A 5734-nucleotide genomic window follows, 5' to 3' on the forward strand; every position below is an offset into this window, starting at 1 on the left:
TTGTACAAAGCTGAGATAACCTCAACATTACTAATAACAGTGAAATAAGATCGCATGATTTATCTGTCAATCAGATGCACATAAAAGTGTTGTTCGTTACTATAACAACAGTGGGCTCTCTGCACATTTTCGGCAGAATGAAAAAAAGAGCATTTTATTTAACATGTTAACCCGTACCTCACTTTATTTTTTTTACTGGCACTTTTCTATTCATACTGTTTTAATCCCACATTTCTTTGATCGGACCTCTCACTTTCCCTTCTTTGCTTTTGCCCTTCTTAAAAACATTTAAATGATCTTATGTGGAAATTAGTAATAAAACAATCGAGGGCGCCCTCTGGCTTCCAATATGAATGAAACAGATAAATGAAATTAGAGTGTTTAACGCTCCATATTGCAAACATCACCTCATTTTGTGTAAAAATAACAAATACTTTTTACTTTTTATTCAAATCCTCTTAAATTATTTGTTAGCGTGTACAAACTATGGTTGACATATTTATGTTGCTGTTTTTGTCCCCACTGCTTTGAATTTCGCTTTCACACAGCACTCTCCCCAACAACAGCTGCGTGACAATTGGTGAGTATATTTTAGGTTTTTCTTAGATTCTGAAGCATCTAGAATTATTTCCAATCACGCAAAAAATGTGAATAAAGATTTTTTTTTAAAGAAATTCTCTTGTAAAAAAAGGACAGTGCTCAATAATGTGGATATTCACATTATTTAATATTTTCCATACATTCAGCAGGTAAAGTTAGGGTTCAGCTGACTTGATAGGTAACGTAAATATACTATCAAAGCACATGTATTTGACGTTAAAAGCATTACATCGATTTCTTGTTTGTTTTAGTATTAAAATTGTGACTGAGTTTTTGTCATGATCTCCAGTTGGAGTGTCCTGGTTAGCCACCAGAGGGCACTCCACCCCGGACATTTTCTCACCATTTCAGACTCCATTTCCCATAACCCTTTGTCCTGGACTCATCATCATGTCTTCATTGCACTCAGCTGTTTTCACTCATGTCATTTAGTTCTGCCTATTTATACACTGTTTGTTTCTGTCATCTACGTTGAGGTTTAAACTGTTGTCACCTGCTGTTCTGAGCATAAGGTTTTGTTTTTGGGCTGTTTCTATGGATTTTGACTCTTGCCTGGCTGTGACTATGATTTTGGATTTCCCTTAATAAAAGCTGCACGTGGATTTTACCCCAAGTCTCAGAGCTCTGTGACAGTTTTATATCTCTCACTAGCAAAGCAGAGAAAAGCTACATGGTATTTGACATAATGTAAACTACATTTCCCTATATATTAACAACAACATACATATATATATATATATATATATATATATATATATATATATATATATATATATATATATGGTCACAGCTCACTTATCATGTAAACTATATTTCCTCATGTATCAACAACACATTTGAGCAAGCTAATGGTGTCAAATACCATGTAGCTTTTCTCTGCTTTGCTAGTGAGAGATATGTATAGTATAAGTTTAGCATTATTCATACAATTCAAACGTATGACATTTATTAAAAAGAAATCACAAAATGTACTTATTTCATGCATGTTTTATTAAATCTCTTTCAATGTAAGGTAAATGTTTTTGTTTAAAACAATATACATTTATACTTAATAAAATTACGAACATTTACAATAAATAACAATTAAAATAGTGTCGTTATAAACAAAAAAAAAATAAATATACTCTGACTTTTGGTAAATGCTTTTTGTTTAAAACAAACTATATTATACATAAGTTTATATTTACTAATATAATAACAACAATTACAAAAATAATTACAATGAATAATAGTCAAAATAGTATCATCAAACACAAATAAATATATACTCTGAGTTTTTACAGGCCTAATAATGCTTCAGTGTGTGGTACTCCTCAAAGCATGGGACAGTACACAAGGGCACACACGTGTACTTGGTGCGGCACCTCTGCTTGCTCTTGCCCTGAAGTTGTCTGAGGGATTTCAGATGGGAAATGCCTGGCTGTAAGGTGCAGAGGAGTGTCTAAGGCAGGACGCCCTCCTTTGGATGCGCACAGCAATGTGCTGTACTCCTCCAGCAGCCCTCACATCAGGTCCTGAATTGCAGGGAGGCAGTTTCCCTTCCTACTCATAGTAGAGCACATCAATAGGGAGTGAGGAGGAGGATAGAATAGTATGTGACATTGTGGTCTGTTTATTATTCTAAGTTTTTAATAACATTTTAGTTTACATTAATTGAACATGTAATCACTTTTTATCTTGTTTATAGTTATTCTTAAGACACAACGTGCAGAAGTAAAATGCATGATCATTGTTCACACTGGAACTACTGCACCTACCGTAGCCAAAGCACAATAAACTCATTTAGCCTTTTCCAAAGGCCATATTTACAAAATATAGACCTCTGTGAATCCATATACTCATGTGACCAAGTCAATCATTACAGAGCAAACAGCATCTAAAATGGTATGGTGTTGCTAGAGGAGGAGTACAGTGAGAAGTGCCTGGTTCCCACAGTGATGTTCAGTGGTGGTAAAGTTTTTATATAGGGATGCATGAGTGCTGAAGGTGTGGGGAAGTTATTTATCAATATGTTTCCATGCTCATATTTACTACATCTACACACACACACACACACACACACACAGTGGAATAGGTACCTGATTGAATTTAAAATGGAAAATGTAGATTAACTCTTTTACAAAAAGAATTTTCTGGCTTTCCATTTTTTCACTCTAGGTGGCGCTATTGTACATCTACTGAAAGAGTACAGAATCTCCTGTTCAAAACACAAGAAGCTGAAACATGCGTTATCATATGTAATCATATGTATATGAAAAATAATAATAATAACCATGAAAATATACTTACCCATACCCAGACTTGGGAGGGTTACATTAAAAATGTATTCCGTTACAATTATAAATTACTTAAAAAAAAAAAAAAGTATTCAGTAACGTAATCCAAGTACCACAATATGACAGTAATGTAATCTGATTACTTTTGGATTACTGCAAGGTCACATATATAAAGAAAGGGGTAAACTTTACTGTAAATAAATTGTATTTTTAAATTTAATTTTTATTATTTCTTTTCAATTTGTGCAAGTTTTTAAATGTTACACGTTCCATACTTTTGAATGGATCTCAACAATAAAAATATTTTAAAAATCGGATAAATTATCTATTGCAATGTTATCGTTGTTGTTGTTGTTATTTAGAGCTTAAAAATATAAAAGTGACATCAGATCAAAACCAAACTGAACAATCTCGGATCAAACATTTCTGTTCATGTTTGTTCTGCTTTAATTTTAATGTTTAGTATTTTGGTTACTTTTAAAACCTATTAAAACTAAGCAATCATGTCTCATTTCCACAACTTGGGAATACACAGCCCTGAATATACAGTGGTGGTCAGAATTATTGGCACCCTTGGTAAATATGATCAAAGATGACTTTAAAAATAAATCTGCATTGTTTATCCTTTTGATCTTTAATTAATAAAATTAGCAAAAATTGAACCTTTCATTTAAGGAAAATAATTGAAAGTGGGGGGAAACTCACATTATGAAATAAATGTTTTTCCTCTAAAACACGTTGGCCACAATTATTGGCACCCTTTTATTCAATACTTTTTGCAACCTCCTTTTGCCAAGATAACAGCTCTGAGTCTTCACCTATAATGCCTGATGAGTTTGGAGAACACCTGACAAGAGATCAGAGACCATTCCTTCATGCAGAATCTCTCCAGATCCTTCAGATTCCAGCTCCATGTTGGTGCTTCTTCTCTTCAGTTCACTCCACTCATTTTCTTTAGGGTTCAGGACAGGGGACTGGGACTGCCATGGCAGAAGCTTCATTTTGTGCTCAGTGACACATTTTTGTGTTGATTTTGATGTTTGTTTTGGATCATTGTCCTGATGGAAGATCCAACCACTGCCCATTATTGGATTTCTAGCAGAAGCGGTCAGGTTTTGTTTTTTTATCTGTTGGTATTTGATAGAATCCATGATACTATGTATCTGAACAAGATGTCCAGGACCTCCAGCAGAAAAATAGGCCCACAACATTAAAGATCCAGCAGTATATTTAACCGTCGGCATGGGGTATTTTTTATCCATGTGTGCACCACACCCATCTGGTGGGTTTGCTGCCAAAAAGCTCTTTTTTTTTAGTTTCATCTGAACATAGAAGCCGGTCCCGTTTGAAGTTCCAATCTTGTCTGATAACTGTATATATAACTATATATATAATAATAGAATTCATATCTTCTCAAAAGATACAGTACAACTTACTGAAATGAATCATGTCTCATGTATTTGATAAATCAGTTTCAACCGCGGGAAGATGTGAATAAAACAGCTTGTGAACAATGTCACGTAAAGAATATCAATGACCATAGCATGCCAATCTCTAGAGAGGAGAATTTTGCTAAATATATGCCAGTGCTTTCCACACATAGACTTCACTTGGGCGGGCCACTGGCTGGTGGATATTTCACACAGACAGGACTCAACAGTGCTGGCGCCTCTGTGTGCCAACTGTAAAATATATGTAGGAGCATGTGTGTGAATAAAACAAAATCCCTCCGGGTGAGATTTCTTAAAATGATCATTAAGACATGTAACGTATTGAAGATTTTTTATGACATTAAATTTAAGACATCTTATATTTTGGGGATCTAAAAACATAAATAGCCATACAGCCTATTGATTATTTAACTTCAGAAGGATATGATTTCATTAAAAAAAGAGCACTACACATTGCAAAGTCACAAGGTGGCGCTGTTCCCGTTCTACAGGCTCACACAACAGCATTTCAGACTGCTTCAAAGTGATTCTCAATCAATGAATAGTGAACATTTATGCCAAGCAATTGCTAATGAACTCAAGTTGATGAATTATGACAATGTCTACTTTATGCCCTTTACATAATGTTTTAGACGGTTGTAAGGATGCATATTTTATCTGAAGAATCAGCCCGCAATAGTGTAGAGATTGGGAACGTGACGTCGGCAACGCAATGCATTCTGGCACTTTAGGACACGAACTCAATGAAAGTAAACAACTTGACCAAAATATTATTTATTACAGATTCATAATTTCTGATCTGTTTGAATATGTAATAATGTACGAAAACACGTTTGGAAATGTTATTTGTGATATAGCTCGTTGTGATCACTCTCCGTGTTATAAAGATTTTACTACTATCAGTAAATCTGTGTCCCATCCACTGAGAGAGACACTATATGACAAAGCAAGGAGAACTCTACCATTTAAATGCTGTAATTTTGCATAATTTATAATGCATAATAATGCATAATATTAGTATGTAATTAAAATGAATTTCAAAAAAATGTGTTGTTAAAAAAAAAAAAAAATCACACATTATTTGTTATTTGTCACATGTAGTAGACCATTTTTGTGCCACAAGAAAACATTATTATATTAATTATGCTTTATATAATTGTATATGAATGAGTTAATCTATGTTTACAGCATTAGTTGAGAGATTTATTTTCTTGAGAAAAATGAACATGTAGCTACTGTACCTGATATTTATCCAAATGATATTGAATCAAGATCGGAATCGAATGTATCGAGTACTTGTGTATCAAGTCACAATATAATCCATAACTCTCACTCCAAGCTAAACTCAAAAGTTGGCAGCCCTGGATAACAATAACGATACATCACAATATAGATATTTTGGTTATT

The 5734-nt window shown here is 33.8% G+C and overlaps 1 protein-coding gene across 2 annotated transcripts in view; it reads left to right on the forward strand.

Annotated features, from left to right (window-relative positions):
* LOC127511088 (gastrula zinc finger protein XlCGF57.1-like) overlaps positions 1-5734 on the forward strand; it is a 195809-nt gene that overhangs the window by 110669 nt on the left and 79406 nt on the right. The window lies entirely within an intron of this gene.

This window comes from Ctenopharyngodon idella, chromosome 4 (assembly GCF_019924925.1).
Source record: "Ctenopharyngodon idella isolate HZGC_01 chromosome 4, HZGC01, whole genome shotgun sequence".
In the NCBI taxonomy this organism is placed as follows: domain Eukaryota; kingdom Metazoa; phylum Chordata; class Actinopteri; order Cypriniformes; family Xenocyprididae; genus Ctenopharyngodon; species Ctenopharyngodon idella.